This window comes from Etheostoma spectabile, unplaced genomic scaffold (genome assembly GCF_008692095.1).
Source record: "Etheostoma spectabile isolate EspeVRDwgs_2016 unplaced genomic scaffold, UIUC_Espe_1.0 scaffold00009506, whole genome shotgun sequence".
Classification (NCBI taxonomy): Eukaryota; Metazoa; Chordata; class Actinopteri; order Perciformes; family Percidae; genus Etheostoma; species Etheostoma spectabile.
In genome coordinates, this window is record NW_022603705.1 from 7,501 (window position 1) to 27,589 (window position 20,089).

The 20,089-nt window shown below is 38.4% G+C and overlaps 2 pseudogenes; both read left to right on the top strand.

The window, feature by feature from the left end:
- The window catches only part of LOC116679128 (antigen peptide transporter 2-like), an 8,670-nt pseudogene extending 2,718 nt beyond the window's left edge, over positions 1-5,952 (top strand).
- A 7,658-nt stretch (positions 5,953-13,610) lies between these two features.
- On the top strand, positions 13,611-19,763 carry LOC116679130 (major histocompatibility complex class I-related gene protein-like; annotated as a pseudogene).
- Positions 19,764-20,089: the final 326 nt, after the last annotated feature.

Sequence of the window (20,089 nt, forward strand, 5' to 3'; positions counted from 1 at the left end):
ATAGTTTAATTTGTCCAATGTTTTTCATTGTCATTTTCAGTAACATAGCATTGAGGTAAGATATTAGTCACCACACACACACACACACACACACACACACACAAAATGAATAGGTAAATATCAATGTGTAATACATATATTTCTTGCTCTATGAACATGTCCTGTCCTAACAACATATACAGTAATTCCATCATTGACTGACAACATACCTGTTTTCCCTGCGAAAGGTTTGGATGATGGAGGAGACTGTAGAGCGAGGCATTAGGCTGCACTCGGCGACCTGCCTCCGCCATTGTGAGACCATGGTTGATGACATGGTCTATAATCGTGGCCCGAATTTCATCCGGGACAGCATGATGTCTTCGTGCTCCTCTGCCTCTTCCTCCTATTCCACCACCACGCACCCTTCCTCCTCCTCCTCCTCCTCCTACTCCTCCTCTTCCTCCTCTACCTCCTCCTACTCGAGCAGGCAGTTGCTCTTGTTCATTTACCTGGCCAGGTGCCTCCATGTTCAGAAATTGTGCTGGTCTTGCATTGTCAAGATCTTTCTATACATGTTTGGGAGCATTCACAGTCATGGACAGCACCTGTCATGTAACTAAACATACTGTTTGATTGGTCATCTGAGATGTGTGAAACTCCTCCTTTGTTAGTAAAGTTCTACTTTCACCTGACTGTCAATTGCTGTGAAAAAAAAAAATTATCAAATGTTCCAAGGGATTCATATGTGGTATTCATGGTATTATGTTCTTGACTCATTTTGACAATTGAACAGACTATTGTGCATGTAAAGGCTTATACAATGAAATGATGCTGACAAGTTTTGGAGTGAACAACCATTAGACCGAGAATCAACAATCAGTTTAGATCAGCAAGATCTATTCACTTGGAAATTGTGCTAAATGTAGGCTACCTGTACTTAATCATTTGCAAAGATGTACTGAAACATTGAGGCATGTACATAGGCATTTGCAATTTGATGAAATGAATGAGAAATTCAGTTCTGTTGTGAACAATTGCCAAGTAGTTTGGAGGTTTGTCCATGTTGTTTTGAGAATGTAATTTCTGTTTCAAGAAATGAGCCAAACCAATGGAGAAAAACTGTATTATATAACGTGCAAATACACTGTATTCATAATGACATGGAAGGTCAGATTAGACAATATAGATCAAACTAAACAATAATACAAAACAAGACAAGAGAAGATAAACTAAAAAAGGACAGATTATAACAGGACATACGAGGATGTAACAGGACAGGACTTCCTGGACAGATGATCATTTCTATTCTTTTTTTTGTGGAGGTGAAATCACGTCCAGGTTGTCTAAAGACACCAACTTGATGGGAAGAACAGTGTGTCTGAACGTCAATGTGCTGCTGAGGACATTCATCAAGACACTGGGCATGATCTCCCTGATGATGAATCTGTCATGGAAGCTCACCTTCCTCGTATTAATGGAGACGCCTATCACTGGCCTCATTCAGAACATCTACGACACACACTACCAGGTAAAAGGCAGATTCATATGTATATGATATCCGTTTCCAAGGAACTCTTTCAGGCATTTTAACTAATGAAACAATCCTTCATTAACTGATTTTGCATAATATGGATCCTTATGTCTTTCAAAAGTCAAATGGCGCTAAGAAAGAACAAACTAATATTTAAACAATTGTTGTGCCTATCTTCCGTGACTCTAACGCCAAAAGTTTTTATAGACGTTTAATCAGATGAAAATGATTTTTTTTTTCCTTCCCCCAATGTACAGGGCTCGACTTTACCCTTACTTTAAAAAATTAGCTGAGTTAGTAAGATAGAAAAATAAAAGAATTTATTCCTTCCTTAGCGGCTAACCCTGGCGGTGCAGGACTCAATGGCCGTGGCAAATGAAGTCGCGAATGAGGTGTTGTCTGGTATCCATGTGGTCCGGAGCTTTAACTCAGAAAAACACGAGGCCCGTCGCTATGATAAACGCTTGATGGACACACACAATATCAAGACCCGTCGGGACACTGTCAGGGCTGTTTACCTACTCGCACGGAGGGTGAGAAGTTTGTAATTTAGATGGTAGATTTAAAAAATCTTTTATTCATAGAGCCTAGTCTTGATCATTTCTTTGTTTGTAAACCCATTTAACAGTTTTGTTCCCCGGTGTGTGCCTGTGTGTCTATAGATAACAGGGTTGGCCATGCAGGTCTTAATGTTATACTACGGCAGGCTGTTCATCCGGAGTGGACAGATGACAACTGGCAACCTGGTTTCCTTCATCCTCTACCAATCAGACCTGGGAGACAACATCAGGGTATGCAGCTGCTCTGTTTTAATAAGCACACACATACACTTTACTCACTGTTAAAAGATAATAGAAAGAAGAAAGAAATATTTTGAGATTACTTTCAAAAGAAGAGTAAAGTTTGGAGCTTTCTTGTTCTCAGGAAGGACATCCCATTGGCTCATAGCTTTTAAGCAAAAATAAACACACAGGTGCTTGCAAATATATTTCCATTTAACATGCTGCAACTCTGACTCCATAAATGAAATCATGTGTTATTAATTAATCAGTCTTATGACTGCCATCTTCCAGACTCTCGCCTACATCTTTGGCGACATGCTGAACTCGGTAGGGGCTGCTGGGAAAGTGTTTGAGTACCTGGACCGAAAACCTCAGGTCAGCACGGAGGGAACACTCAAACCTGATCAGCTGACGGGAAACATCAGCTTCCGCCAACTCAGTTTCGCCTATCCTGCGTCCCCCAACAAAACGGTGCTGCAGGTGAGGTCTGACCGCCAGGTAGACCAGAGTCATTCTCTGTTTGAATTTGGACTTTTCATTAAACTAAGTTTGAAAAGAATATATAGGAAACTATATAAAGTGACAAACAACAGGACATTATTTAACAGCTTTTCCCTCCCAAGTATTCACAACTACCTAGAAACTACATACATGTATAGTAAACTACCTATAAACTACACACATGTCTAGTAAACTACCTATAAACTACATACATGTATAGTAAACTACCTATAAACTACATACATGTCTAGTAAACTACCTATAAACTACATACATGTATAGTAAACTACCTATAAACTACATACATGTCTAGTAAACTACCTATAAACTACATACATGTCTAGTAAACTACCTATAAACTACATACATGTATAGTAAACTACAGACTCTCCATTTCTTGTGTTCATTGTTACCTTCTTGTTTCAGGACTTTTCTTTGGAGCTGAAGGCAGGTCAGATGACAGCACTGGTGGGTCCATCTGGAAAAGGAAAAAGCACCTGTGTAAGTCTGCTTGAGCGATTCTATGAGCAGCAGAGTGGAGAAATCCTATTGGACAACGAACCACTGAAGTCCTATGACCACCGTTTCCTCCACAAGAAGGTGATTCATTGTTACTGCTTTTTCAAATGATGCACATCACTCTCTTCTTCTCTCTCGTCTGTGTTTAAATTGTTTTTCAAATAGTCAAACAATAGAAATCTATTGTGAAAGCAGCATAGAGAATTTAGACAATTTAGACCAGAAGGCAGTTTAACCACGACCATTACTGGGAGAACTTACACTGTTAGAAAATCAGTAGAAATGAGGGCTAATATACTGTGTTTATACAAATTCTCTGTAATGATTTTTCGATGTGTTTGAGGTGTTTCGATATTTAGAATTTTTTGTATTAACAGAAATGTCCGTTAGAGGTACAGAGGATATACTGTTTACAGAAGTTTTTTGGATTAACAGAAATGTCTGTAAACTTAACAGAAAGGGTATCGGTAATTTTCTGCCAGGAAATTATCTGTTTTTCTTACAGTGTACACGCACCAGATAAATGCATTATGTTCACGGCCTTTCTTTGGGAGCTAATCAGTGAGATCATAATATTATTTAATTAAGACCAGCAAGCTGATAGCTGATAGATGTATAATATATTTAAATGTGTCCGAAGATTTGAGTGTTACTTTTGCATTCATATTTTTAACACAAGTTATTCCTTCAGTCAGGCTGATGAGAGTGTGTTTAACAGATTGCGGTGGTGAGCCAGGGGCCGGTGCTCTTCTCCGGCTCCATCAGAGACAACATTGCCTACGGGCTTGATGAATGCTCATTGGATGAGATCCAGGAAGCGGCACGCAAAGCCAACGCCCATGGCTTTATTAGAAACCTGGAAAAAGGCTACGATACAGGTAAAGCTGTTACCCTTTGTGCTGTTTTACATGTCTGAATGCCTGTATGGAAACCTGCAATACAAGATGTTTTACTTTTTATTTAGTTATCTGAAACATTTATGTAGATTCAATTTGTGCATTTTAAAGGCTAAATATAGTTTTTGGGGGATTTTGGGGGGTTGGTGCTCATCGTACCTCTAGTACATGAGTTTTGAATTCCTCGTATCTTTCTGCATCATACCTTGAACACCAATCTGTTATGGTTTTATAATATCCATTTCTCAGAGGTGGGTGAGCGTGGCGGCCAGTTATCGGAGAGCGAGAAGCAGAGGATCGCCATTGCTCGAGCTCTGGTCAGACAGCCACAGGTCCTCATTCTGGATGAAATCACCAGCTCTCTGGACGCAGAGAGTGAAAACAAGGTAATAAATCCCAACTTTTAACAGTGAGTTGAAGGTGGATGATGACCTGAAGACTCTTCTTCACCAGAGGGGAATAGATTCTGAATGGTTCTCTGCACCTGTGAACTCTAAAATAGGTGTTAGTGTTTAATAGATAAAGGAAGTGCTGCACACAAAATGTTGTCACATATCATTCATTGTTCAGTTAATCAGGAATTGAGAATTGCCCTATTAAAACCAAGCAATATAAAGTGCATGCCTTCCTTAGAGTTTCCAGGAGGATAATGAAGACCTGATGAACACAAATAAATGCACCATGTTTTTATTGCTTAGAGCTCAAAGCTCGAGAAGAAACTAAACTTGCTTAAAATATGATTAATGTGCTGTGCTAACTTAACAAAGCATTTAGGCTACATCTCAACATCGATATTGCCGAATTAGGCCTACATGTGGGATAGTTACAGAGGAATTGTGCTTAATAGAAAAGTCAAACAAACTATTTACAGTATTGTATGACCAATCTTGAAGTAATGTTATAGAATCCATCTGAAAAGTAACATAATTAAGACTGTTTGTTGACTTCTTGGTCACTAGTCTTGTGTGTATGTGTTGCGTCCTTCATTTTTGCAATTTTAGTCCTTCAAACGAGCAGTATAGTATTTATATGTTTCTGAACGAGCTGCTGATATGTTCATATATTCATAAGTAGGTATGATGAATTGATGTAACTCCTTGTTTGCTTTTTCTTCTTTCATATATCCCTTTACATATCAGAATTAAACCTTAATGATTCTTCTGAAATAATAAATATTTCTGTAAATTTGACTCGTCACAGATCCAGCAGGCGCTGGCTCGTTGTCCCAACCAGACCCTGCTGGTGATCGCTCACAAGCTGAAGACCATCGAGAAGGCCGATCAGATCGTTGTGATGGGTGACGGCAGAGTGGAGGAGCGAGGGACTCACCAGGAGCTGATGGACAGGAAGGGGAGCTACTACAAACTGAGAGAGAAGCTCTTCTCCGAGGGAAACCCCCCACAGTGACACGCTGCTGTCACTGAGCTGATGTTTCTGAGAGAGGATTGTTCTGCTGGGCTGCATGTGTTGGACCGCAGGACCAACAGCAGCTAACCTGATCAAAATGGGAGCTCGAGTTTATGTAAAGTTATGTAAAAAATACTGTACATTTTTATTAGGTATATTGAAAATGAAAGAGTATGGATGAATGTTGTTTTTTCTTCCAGAAATGTATTTATTTAGTAAAATGTACTAAAAAGCACCTTAAGTTAAGAAATATACTTCTGTTCTTTTTTATTTTGCTGATGGTTGGAATTACATTAGATATTGTAAATTAATTGAATAAAATGTACAAGTGACATGATGATATTATTATATATATATATATATATATATATATATATATATAAATATATATTCCATTTGATGTCCTTGTTTTTGCTAACGATGAATAAAGGTTTGACAGCACACCGTTGACGCCATAAACCTTCATTTATGATCAGAGGGGGCAAAGATTACCTCATGGGTATGTCCCTAATAAGAAATCGATCCAACATTTTAGATCATAGACAACGACCTCCGTTGATCCCTGCTTGAACGTCAAACCATATCTGAATGTTTTTCAAGCCTTGTGCCACATATTTATTAAGTCTTTTCACCAAACACATTCATAGGACAAATTAAAATGCAATTAAAGGGCAATATTTTCTGTTGTGTGCAAGAATCTGTGTTTTATACAGGCCCAGTTGGCTCAGCAAGATGCAGATATCCACAGTACGGTGGGATGGAAAGATGTCACATAAAAATTACTGAAATAGAAATATTCAAATATTACTGAGCATGTTAAATTGCGAATGTGTTAAACTGGTTAGACGTCAGAGGCCTTTGAGTTTTTCTAATCACGTATCAGTGTCTGTTGTGTCTGTAATATTGTGGTTTTAAGCCACTCGACTGCACGTGGATGCAGTGCATCAAAGCTCGGTGTGGTGGGGGTTGGTTTTTATTGTTTGAGCCTCCCTGGAAAGTCCCTGACTACCAACATGTTTTCTTTCTGTCATTTAGGCTTTCTGGAATGTTGCCTGGTGATATGTGTCATAATCACCAAAGGTACAGTGAAGTGATATACGCCATCATCTCAAAACACCAACCCCCTCTATCGATAAAGATCAGGCTCGCCTTATAAAACGTACAGCGTGTCACAATTTTGTCAAGATGTCTGTGCAGCCACAAAATGGAGACTGAAGTCACGTGACCCTGACGAGTTAGGCATTTGTTTCCGCTGGAGTTGGATGACTGCATGATTTAAAAAAAAAAAGTAATTGTGTGTGTGTATGCATGTGTTTATGTGAGCGTAGGTAGGTAGACATACTGTACATACCATATGTACACATGTATAAATAAGTGAAACTAATTGTTTTGTATTTATCTAAATATAATATTGTGTACATGTACTTATTTATCTGTTATTGTGTAAATATATATATACTTTTTTTTGTACTTTTAGAAAGTTCAGTTTTTGAACACTGGACAGTGGATGTGTGTATACGCATATTCTGTATGAATGTATGTATGTATGTATGGATAGATAGATAGATATGAATATTTGTATCTACTGTGTATGTTTATAGTGTATGTGTATATGTATATACTGTATATATTTATTTTACATGTTCAAAATAAAAACTACAAAACAAAAACAAAAAAACTCATATCTTGAGAAGATTAATTTAGTTGTTGCCAACTGCATTAGGACTTTGGCATTAGGATGTAACCCTAAAACAGATTTATATCTCAGTTTTCAATCATTTAAAACATGTCACAACTTCAAGAATTGCATGTCTCTATACTTCTTTGCATGCAATGTCTCCTAACTATAGATGAACTATTGTTATTATTATTATTATTAACTATATTTTCATGATTTAACATGTACTGAATGGTGATTGGTCTGCTGTTTGTTTGCTGCTGGTATATTTTTAAATCCCCTGGATGGATTATTAATGTGGTTGTGTGTGCTGAGTGTTTGCAGGCAATTTCCACCACATGAAACATGAAAACTTATTTTTAAGATTGGAGATAGAATCCAGCACGGTGACTCATCAGCAGAGATGCGTGCTTGCTTTCTATCAGCAACTGTGTGCCGCCTGCGGGTTACAAAGGTTACCGCCATTAGGGCGAGACTTCCACTGTAGAAACCTGTTGCACTGAAATCTGCCTAGCAACCTCTCGAACCAAGTGGGTTGGAAAGTTGCCGCCATTAGGGCGAGACTTTCAAAAAGACAAATCACAAAATGGCTGACAGTGTGCATAGACAGTAGGAATATGTAAGGTAATAAAAGCGGATATGACACAGTGGCTGGATCTCTGTGGTGTAATGGAAAAGACTCATGTGCATCCTCAAACCTCAGTGTCCAGCTATACATTTATGTGTGTGTGTGTGTCTTTGGATGTGCGTATGTGGCGAGAAGCTTTTGCCTAACCAGTTCAGCACCATATCTGCCAAACTGGAAAGTCCCTTCTATCTTTCTTTCACTTTCTTTCTTCACTGTATTGTGTAATCAGAGGTCGCCCGACTCAGCCAAACAACGGCAGAGCTAAATGTCTTGTGACTGAAAGCATTCTGGTTTTACCTCTCTATCTTTCAGGTTAGCAGCTTCTGGTGATTATGTTCAGCAGCTGTCAAAGTGATATAGTTGATATGATACAAATCACCTCTCACACAGCCTGACGTAGGGCAACAACTGATGCATGTTCCTCTATAATGACTTTGTTACCACGTTGTTAGGCATTTGACTGATGACCCCACCCAGATCAACAGGTTGTAGTTTGGTTTTGGTTTGGTAGTCTTCACTGAGGATACTTTAACAGAACAAGTGGCTGTTGATGAAGATTTGAGGATTAATCAAACTTGTGCCCTTTTTACAGGATATAGTTTCCTTCCAACTGTCCTAAAAATAATCAGGGATGGAAAAATACTCCCAAAAAAGTTGGAGACCACTAGTTCAATATTTAACCATGTATTGTATTTTATAAACTTATTATATATTTTATATGTTAATTTTTTTACGTAACTTCAAACTAAATCTGTAATGGAGTAAAAATTGTTAGTTTCTGAAATGGACTAGATGTATAAAACACATGTGGCAGTGTGTAAGTGCATTAAAAATGTCCTTAAGTACTGTTTTTGAGTAAATGTACTTACTTTCTCCCACTGCAACAGAATACATTTTACCTTTTTTTAAACCTATTTTATTTTTTCTGTTGTATTTTCTGTCCCTTTATCACTTTGGCTGATTGGTACGATCACCAACGCAGAAGAACTGAGGTGCAAATCAAAAGGGAGTCATTAAGAAGAGAGAGAGTCACTTGAGAGATTAGCTTCACTGTAACAGAATACTTGCTTCGCTTCCCATCCTTAAATCAAAAGTAACGAGGGAACTGATGCAGCATGAAACACAACAGAAATGACACCGATGTAGCTTCTTTTCCACACTTCATCTCATTTTGTTTGACAGATGAGTTTAAATAGCTTAGAATAGAATAAAATAGAGGACCCATATTGCTAAATAAAGTCTCAAAAAGTAATGTACAATTATTGATCTTGGAGAATAAAGCCATTCAGATAAGTTATGTTATAATATAAAGCAGAGAAATCTTTTGTGTTGCTTTACAGTCAGGTAAACCCCCACTTTCTTTTCATAAATCCCCTAACTTCCCCTGGGGAATGAGGCAGTTGCAACATTTATTGAAGCACAAATTACTCCTCCTCAGTTAATGATAAAGACGAAGCATTCAATAAAACACCCACCACATGATCAAATGAGGGAAGTCCTGCCTTGTGAACAAAAAACACTGATCTGGTGTCGGTTTTAGACTTCGGAGAACAACTATGGTCAAACAGAAACTGATCTTCTATCAGCTAATAAATAAACATGCCAACCCTGAGCTGAGATCAAGCCTTTAAAGCAGAGTAACAGCGCTCCAGTGGTTGTAGTTGGCACTTTTACCATCAGCCATGTGATTTCTCGGAAACAGTCTGTTTGCAGATTGGTAAATTAGGGGATTCTCAGGAGGCAAGAAAAGGTGGAACCATTGATCTCGGCTGCCATCTAGTGACAGCAACAAGACAGTAATAAAAGCATCCCTGACACATGAACCACCAAGGGTTGTGAAGTGGTTATCAGTGACATTTAGCAGTATTTTCAGTTCTTTAAACAGTGTAGGTTTTGTGTTGTGGAAGATCTTGTGATGTGTGCAGATTCACAGGAAACCACCAAGGAAACCAAGTTTCAGCTTGTATCAGAGAGGTGCCGGTGAAGAGCCACATGAATGTTGATAAAGAGATCAGTTCCTCTGGTTTAAGACTCAGTGTTGTGGTTTATTTTTTATCTTGTAGCCAAGGGTCACCAGATATACTGGATACGATCTGTATATTTTATCAAAAGGTTGAAAATACAGAGACGGTATTAGAGACAGCTTGAGGGAATGTGTCAATTTCAGCTACAAGACAGTCTCTCTCACCACCACACTACACTAGCACATGTGTTATGAATAATGAATCATTTAACAGTGATTCAGAGGTTCAGGCTTACACCGGAACAGTCTGATTCTCAGTGTGTCAGGAGCAATATGGTAGCAGGGTGACATCATTTACTTATTGAGAGTTGAAATGAACAGCATTAGTGAGAGCACAGCACCCCGAGTGCTCATCTCAGACACGTTCACCATGCAACCAGACAACCATGTGATTTCCTGGAACTCCTCAGTCTGGTGATCTGGCGCTTTTGAAAAAGAAATGTAGAAAAGATCTTGAGTGCCCCCAAGTGGGATAAATAAGAAATGAATTAAATGCATTTACATAAGATAAAACAACCTTACATTACACAGTAAGATGTTTTTGAATGTGTGCTTTCAGAACAATCAACATAGGAACCTCTTCAACATGTTACCAACAGGTACATCCATTGCAAACCCATTTTTGATAAGGAAAGTTTTCTTCAAACTCTCTTCAATGTTTTAAAATTTAACCCAGCTCCCAAAGTATGACACCAGCAGGTTGATTTGGTTCTCCTTGGCTCCTTGCACAAGGGCCAAGACACTGTATTTATGTTATAGGAGGCAAATTATCAAGCGTATATCTTGTCATACAAAGTTCTATGTTGGTGGGATTGTCAGACAGAAATGCTTTTTAAATCTTTAAAACTATTTAAGGTTTTAATCCCTCAACATAAGGTTGTCTCAGTTCTCACCCTGATAGCTTTAAGGTTGTTAAAATCCTCTTATTCCACACTGTTTGACATTATCACATGTGCATTGTGTATCAGCTTCTTTAAGATCATTATCATAGGTGTATAAACACTTATTTAAAGTCCATGTTTTTGTCGGTGCTCCATTGCACCAAATGGAAATATTCTATTGGCCTCATTTATTACACATTTTCCCAAATCTTTGTTTAGCTTGCCAGATTGACTTTGAAAATGTTGGGATCTTCAGTAAAATATAAAATAAAGTCATGTGGATGTGAGGAGAGATTGGCTGCACAGAATGTGTTTTTAGGAGAGGGAAAATCATGCTTCAAGAGTTTAAAATAACATTATAAGCTATGTGGCACTGTAATTGTGTCAGTGAAAATCATGACCTCCAATGCAAGTATATAGCTCTTTGCAGACCTTCAATGTCACTTCAGTGCACATTTCACTCTACAGTGTTTGAATGTATTATCATCGTTGTTATTATGAAGGCAGGAATCTCAGTGAGTGAATGAGTGAGTCCCTCTGTCTGGATAAAGACGGTTCTCCATCTTTGAACATGGTGACCTGCCTGCATGTCAGATATCACACCCCAGTTGCAGTGGGCTGTACTGTAATACCTCCCCTGAGTATTTCACCTTTGACCTCTGTCTTTCTGAGTGCAGATGCTGGATATACCATCTTTCCAACCACACTCTTCTTCATTTCCCTAAAATCAACTACCAAGAGCGGAGCTCCTGCAGAAACACCATTGCAAGTCAAATTGTACGAGTTTGTCACAACACAATACGTTACTTCCGTTAATTACCCCTGCTTTAAAGCGAAATTATGTGACTTTTTTACCTTAAATACAATTTCCATGGTGACAAATTTACAGTAAATCAGAATCAGAAAATGATTTATTGCCAAGTAAGTAACATGTACATTAAATTTGCCATGGTGCTTGGTGCATGAAACAAATAATAAATACAGAAAGTAGCTGTTAAACATAAGAAAAAGAGATTGAATGGTTTAGTGCAGAATGTACAAGAATATTTAGGTGCAAAAAGTTTAAGATGTAGCCAGTATACAAATGGCAGGTGTGTCCAGGTCCAGGATGTAGGTTAATGCAAAGTGTAGTGACTTGGGTTGGGTGGGGGGGGTATTAAGAGTCAGTGGGGGACGTGTTAATAAGAGGGTAGGGGTTCAAACCGTTTGGGTCTGGGGTGAAGTTAGCCTTTGAGCTAATACGTGCTAACTACTGTAGCCGAGGGCAATAAAACAAAGAAACATGGAGGCTCCATTATCTGAACCAATCATAGACAGTTAAAGACTCACTTTATCTTATTATTAGCTCGTAGGCTACCTTGACAACAGCAGCACAAACAGTAGGCTCTAGTAGGCTAGACTATAGCCTCACTTTTACCGTTTTTATCCTTCACAATAAAAGCCCAATTTAATTTCACTCAGAGCATTCCGTTAGAGGAAACTCCATAACTTATTTAGCTATATTAGTCGCGTGTAAGCACAAATAACTTAGCTAATGAATAATGGGATCATGTTTTAATTGTGATATTTTCTGGACAGATCATTCGATTTCATTCAAGGAACTATAACGCCATATTTTGTAGCATCAAAGCAGGCTATCAAAAACAAGGTTGGTTAGGCTACATTTAGGCTACATATATATATATATATATATATATATATATATATATATATATATATATATATATATATATATATACTAGGTAAACTCGAGCCGATTTTGTAAAAAAGCTTATTTTACTTTCACTTTCGTTCATGAGCTCATTGTGTCAGCTGTACTGAAGTGACGTAGCTCAGTCTTAATTCCCATTGGCTCAGACAGAGAGGGATTCAACGTGATCATAGCCTCAGTTGACCCTGGTGCTCGAGCTGAGAGGACGGAGTCTGTTCCTCTGGATCTCAAACATAGAAGTTGGTAAGAAGTTTCTCAGAGCTTCAGAAGAGACAGATCACAATGAAGACCTGGCTCGGTCTGGTCCTCCTCGGCCTCGTGCTACAAGACCCGGCTGCAGGTCAGTTAAGACTTTGTAATGTGTTACTCAGGTGTAGACCTGCCACTAGTGAAACAAACCTCCAGACTTCTTGGCACTTAAGAAGTGGTGCACGTCTGATAATTTTCAATAAATAAAAAATTGTCAAGGGAAACATGCTTCTTGTCTTTAGAAACTGTATTCATGAGTTAACTGTTCTTTTCATAGTCGTTGATCTAGCTCCAGGAAAGCAACAACTCATTATCTTAAAGTTCTCGTTAGTACATCCAGTCTTGGAATGGTAACCTAATAACCTAATAAGCCTAACCCTACACGTCGTTCTCTCAAGTCCCAAACCTCCCAGAGTTTGTGGTAGTTGGGTTGGTTGATGAAGTTCAGATGGTTCACTATTCACTCTTTCTCCCTCTGAGACGTCCAAACTGTCCACATGATGATTGGCTGTAAGTTATTTATTAAGTTAATTATTGGCTGTGGCTTCCATCGAGCCAATAACAGCGGGAGGTGTAGATCCTCTGTTTTGGAGTCTGGATCAGTGTGTCTCTGTGGTAAAGATGTGATATCAACTGGTAACAGGAAACTGGGCTGTGATCTCTCTCTCTCCCTCCTTCCCTCCCTCCTGGGACTCCACATGCTCCAGATGATGGAAGGCTGTGAGTGGGATGACGAGACTAGAAGCACCAATGGATTTAACCAGCATGGTTATGATGGAGAAGACTTCATAGTATTTGACCAACCACGATGGATCCTTCCAGATGAGTGTAGACCTGGACCTTTCATCAGTCCCAGCTGAAGACTGGAGGAGGTACGACTGTGTGTTTCAGCTCTCTGGTGTGGAGGACGACATCGTCACCAAACTGGACAAAGCAGAGATCAGGACCAACAGAGGTGAGACTGGAATAGGAAGTGACTGAAAGATGTGTTTAGTTTTACTTCAGAGCATTCTGGGAAACGCCGGCTTCTCAGCTGATTTAACACCTGATTGGTTTACAACATGATGACGTTTTATATAAACTTTTTATTGTTATTGAATCGGAGGGATTTTAACTGCTATTTGTCTGATGTAAAGACTTATTCTGTCCAGAACGGAGGAGCTGTCATCTGTTGCTGATTTTAATGAACAACAGACTGTAGATGACCAGTGATTTGAACAGATTTAGTCTCTGACTTCTAAATCTAACTATCAACCACACATGTGTTCTGGACAAAGCCACACTGAGAAAGGTTGTTTGCTCAAGGTCATAGAAAAAAAAAGCTAGGAATAGACGAATAGCCAAACAGACACAGCTGCTAATGTGGTGATGGGGTTTACACAGCCTTTACTCACGCATTGCATTTCATTATCACTTTGTTTTTAGATATATATTGCCAGTTTTCAGAGAAAATTTGCTGATTGGGGGTCCACATCAGCCAGCCTCAAAATTGTAAAGGTCATTACAATGACATTACCCTTCACAGAGGATGAAAGCCAGAAATGTCAAATTGCTCAGCAGCCACATCATCACACAAATGGAGCAGAATGCACTGGAAAATCATGAAAGACGTTTATAAGTGACAACTTAATGAGCAGAAGTCTAAGTCAGCTTTTTATGGCAGGTGTGAAGGGGGAAGATTTTATGGACCATGACATGTAGTGAAAAACACACAGATATTCAGTATGTCCGAGCTACAGTGCATTATCACTGTTTAAACTCCATTCAGCATCCTGTAAAAAAGCATTCAGTGTTCCTAAAAAAGGCAGAATTAATGGTACTGCGTTACAGAACTATCAACCACACATGTGTTCTGTACATATGACTTTAAAACAAAACAAAAAATATCAATTTAAATCCCTCTGATTCAAAAGTTTATATAAAACGTCATCATGTTGAGTCGATTGTGAACCAATCAGCTGTTAAATCAGCTGAGAGGGCGGCGTTTCCCAGCATGCTGGGGGTCCTGGGTCTTGCAGTTGGTGAAAGGCAACGTGCGGTCGCCTTGCTCTGGACCGGGCCTGTCCCTCCTCGGAGGAAAATCCCAGAAGACAAAACATCTGAACCGTCTCGGTCCTCGGACCCGTCTTTATCAGAACAAGATGGAGAAGTTTCTGTTGTTGCTTCTCTTCTGTCACGTCTCATCTCCAGGTAAGATCACATTTGAGTTATTTTGCATTACTTTCCTGCTTTAAGGGGGTTAAGTTTCACTTTCACTTTACCTCGAGACTGTCATGTCTTAGATTAACGGAATCATATTATAATTAGGCCATCGTATTTATGATAAAATAATGATAGGCCTATACGTCTATTTATACTGAATCTATAAACCATGTTTGTACTTCGGTAAAGTCAGAAAGACATTCACAGATTCGAAATTCCGGGATCAATAACTCTGAAGCGAAATGTTTTTAAATCACAAACGACTCATCTTTCCTTTTGTAGTAACGTTAACAACGAGCTACAAACTCATTTTCATCCAAACGAGCCGTCCTTCAACCTGGAGAAATAACATTGTTCTGTAGGAGCAGAGGAGGGCTAGGGACCGTCTACAAATTAAAACACCGACAAGAGATACAAGAGAGAAATATTCATTAATTTACTTATTAATAAATAAGGTAGTGCCTCCATACATAACTCGATTATTACTTGTCTAATGGTAGTTGTACTACAGCGCTTATTTTTTTTAAATAACCCAAAACATAATTTTGGTGAATTTCGTTTGCCAAAATCATTCAATAGTTATTATATAAATGATGATTCAGGTTTCTAAAAGGGCTAGACACATAGATATCGGACTGCTGGTGGGCGGCTGTGGCTCAGTGGGAGAGTGGTTGCCTGCCAATCGGAAGGTTGGTGGTTCAAACCCCGCCCCTGAAGTCCCATGTCGAAGTGTCCTTGGACAAGATACTGAACCCCGAGTTGCCCCCAGTGCTGCGCATCGGAGTGTGAATGTGTGTGAATGTGTGTGCGTGTTTATCTGATGAGCAGGTGGCACCTTGTACGGCAGCCTCGGCCACAGTGTGTGAATGTGTGTGAATGGTGAATGTTTCCTGTAGATGTAAAAGCGCTTTGAGTAGTCGTTAAGACTGGAAAAGCGCTATATAAATATAATATATATAACATAATATAAATACAGCACATTTACAGTAGTTATTTATTAAAAATAAACATATTTGTAATTTTGGTGAATTTCTTTCCCAAAATCATTCAATAGTTATTATAAAAATGATGATTCAGGTTTCTAAAAGGGCTAGACACATATATATGGGACTGCTGGTTGTACTACAACAGTTATTTATCAAAAATAACCAAAAACATAATTTTGTCTCCTTACTTTCGCAATATTTATTGTTTTCCTCTATTACCAGATCTTTATTATTCTGTGTTTTCCAGTTGTTTAATGATCAAATCTCTCACTCCCTTTCGATTTCTTGTCCATATGAGCCATAGCCAATGACGGGTGTTTTTGTATCATCTTGTCCAAATATTTTAATAGAGTTCAGACCAGATTTCCGAGGAATACCCTGTTTCTCGGGTTGTAATCTTAGCACTTTTCATAGTTTTTACCAAAGCTTCAATTCCACCAGCCATTGCCCATAAGCATTTCCTTTGAGCTTTCTTTCCTTTTTTAATTCTCCCCATTGTCTTCACATGTCCTCTAACCTAGGGAAAAGGCAAAGTTAAAACTTTTGTCAGGATAAAGTGAGTTTTAGTAGTAAACTGTAGTTTGGGAAGTAAAATAAGGCTACCTAATATGTAGAGATACAATTTGCACTCCAAACATTACTTAAACACCAAATTTACACAACTTAAGATCCCTAAGGATAACAGGTAAACAGTGTATGCTACACACACAGTGTATATGTATATCTAATGTTAAATTAATTCTCTGTTGGAGATATTTCTGGTTTCATACTATACCTTACTATACTGTAAATAAAACAAATTCTACCACTACAGAACTGCTTAAAAGGTCAAAAGTTCATCATGTAATTTTGTATGAAATAATTTTTGTATTTCACTAATTATATTTTGGGCATTTTCACCTTTTTATTTGACAGCTGAATAAATGAAAGCAGAGAGAGAGTGGGAATGACAACCAGCAAAGCGATGCAGGTCGGAATTGAACCCACAGCTGCTACAAGAACTGAGCCTCTGTACATGGGGGCACACGCTCAACCAGTTGATCTACATAGACATCCCTATATCAAATACTTCTGACAGAACCATCCGCGAATACTCTTATTCTTCAAGGAAAACAATACACTCTCTGAATGCTCTGTGTCTGTAGTTTGTGCTTCTAAAGTTTAATGAGGCTGGGATTATCCTCAAGGTCACAGTGGGTCAATATATACACTAAGGCCAAGGTTTTACAAATTGACTCACTACAATGAAATGGCTTCTTTTGGGTCAAGGATTATAAGGAATGGTTACAATTTGGCTTCTAAAATCATCTTGATATGTCTTAGCATTACAGTCATATAAAATGTATTCAATTACAAGACGGTTTAAGGAACTCCGTACCGGGAAAAAAGCTAATTACCCAATTTCTACAATGGGTAAATATAACAACAAAAATAACACACTACTTTTTCTTACACAGAGACTCAGTCCTTGTTGCATAATTGTCTTACCTAAAGGACATTTGCTGCACGCTCTCTATCTCCCACTTTAATCCATCCTATACATTAAGGCAATACAAGCTTTATTGTCTCTCCAATTTTTCTATCTTACTCTGTCCTGTCAATAAAGGCAATATAAACATTTCAAAGATACTATTTTTAGAAGAAAAAAAACCCAGAGAGTTCTTAATACTGAGAATGAAAGATGATACAACTAAATGATTACTTACATGTATCCATGGAACGGGAAAGGCGGCAAATCTTCAAGTAAATTTACAAAATCTTGATGATCCCATCAGAGTTTTGCAGTAAGATTAAAATAATGTGATTACTCACTAAACACATAATTGAAAGGTTGCTCTTGATTGGCTGGTGACATTGTCACCCCTTGCACTCTTCATTTCATTGGTTAAAGGGAGTGGACATGCAGCGAGGACATGATCTAATGTGTGATCACTGCAGGTAGAAGTTAATGGACCAGTGCCTATTTTTTAAAAACAAACTGTTGAAGTACAACCAGCAGGGGGCCTTCTATGTGTCTAGCCCTATTAGATACCTGAATCGTTGTTGATATTATAACTAGTAGATTATTTTGGCACAAGAAATTCACCAAAATAAGAAATATGGTTATTTTTGATAAATAACTGCTGTAGTACAACCACCAGTCCCATATCTATGTGTCTAGCCATTTTAGAAACCTGAATCATCATTTATATAATAACTATTGAATGATTCACCAAAATTATGTTTTTGGTTATTTTTTATAAATAACTACCATTAGACAAGTAATAATCAAGGTAAGTATGGAAGCACTACCTTATTTAATAAGTAAACAAATGAATATTTCTCTCTTGTATCGCTTGTCGGTGTTTTAATTTGTAGACGGTCCCTAGCCCTCGTCTCACTGCCATCTCTCCACCGGCTGCTCCTACAGAACAATGTTATTTCTCCAGATTGAAGGACGGTTCGTTTGGATGAAAATGAGTTTGTAGGTCGTTGTTAACGTTACTACAAAAGGAAAGATGAGTCGTTTGTGATTTAAAAACATTTCGCTTCAGAGTAATTGATCCCGGAATTTCGAATCTGTGAATGTCTTTCTGACTTTACCGAAGTGTTTTGTCCTGCAGTGAAGCACTCATTTAAGATTTTCATCACTGCATCTTCTGGAGTCCCACACCTCCCAGAGTTTGTGGCTACTGGAGTGGTGGATGATCTCCTGGTGGCTTACTGCGACACCAACAAAAAGATACTAGAACCCAAACAGGACTGGATGAAAACATTTTTCGAAAACCATCCTCAGCAGTGGGAGTTTTACACTCAAGCATGTTTTGAGAGTGAGCCAAACGTCTTCAAAGTCCAAATGGATCTCTTCAAGCATCGCTTCAACCAGAGTGGAGGTACAGTATTTATGCATGTTACATTTAACTCATATTGCTAAACTGTAAAGTGACCTTAACTCATCCCCACCTTGAGATAATTCTAAACATCAATAGTCAAAATATCTTCACAATAACATAGACAGGAAGAGGAAATAGAAGACATTTCCTTCACAGACGTGTTCGATAATTGGACTCAAGGGCTTTGTCATCTGTCTTGAAGTTTTTTTCAGGATTTTAAATGTTTCTTTGGAATCTGAATGTTTGTGTAGTGAAATAACTAGATTTTTATTTTGCATGTTGGAAAATTGGAAGCCTGCCCAGGCTTTTTTCAGCATGTACAGAATAAATATTCTGTTAACAAAGTCAACTTTCATTGCACAAAATCAGACTAAGTGTGTTGAACGTCAAAATGTAACGTGACTTGAAAACAGCGTGAAGTTTCTTTTACATCACACTTTCAGTCATTATGACCACGACTACGGTCAAAACATTGTGTCAAAATATGAACAATAATGTCTTGTCAATTGGGTATCGCTAAGTCAAACAGTGTTATGTTTATATTTTTGATGTGTTGCTTTATATGATCATTTAATTTATGTGAAGTGTCTTTAAGATGTATTATTATTCGTATTAATAATTATAGTCTGTCTGTCAGGTGTCCACATTGTCCAGAGGATGACTAGCTGTGAGTGGGACGATGAGACTGGAGAGGTCAATGGTTTTAATCAGTATGGTTATGATGGAGAAGACTTTATATCATTGGACCTGAAGACATTGACATGGATCGCTCCAAAACCACAAGCTGTCATCGTCAAACACAGGGGATGCTGACATATCTTCGACAAAATACAATGAGATTTCCTCACTGAGATTTATCCTGAATGGCTTGAAGATGTATTTGGACTACGGGCAAGAGCTTTCTTCGAGAAAAGGTAGAATCACATTCATGATGTAGTTTCACATCATGTAGTCATCCCAGACTGAACTGTCATTGTGTTTCATTCTGACATCACCTTCGTTTTGTTCGTTTTCTGTGGCGGTAAGATTTTATTTTGCGCTCCTCATTCCGTCTCTTACCGTGCTCTGACTACCTTCCATCAAATCTGAGATTGTGATCACCAGTGCACAGTTAGAGTACGGTAAGAATGTTTAACTGCAATGACAGGTGTGGCTCTGCTGTAGACTAGAAACACAATGCCACATCCTTCTTTGGGACTGTTTATTTAGTGGTGGTGGTTTCGGTCAGTATAGGTCTACA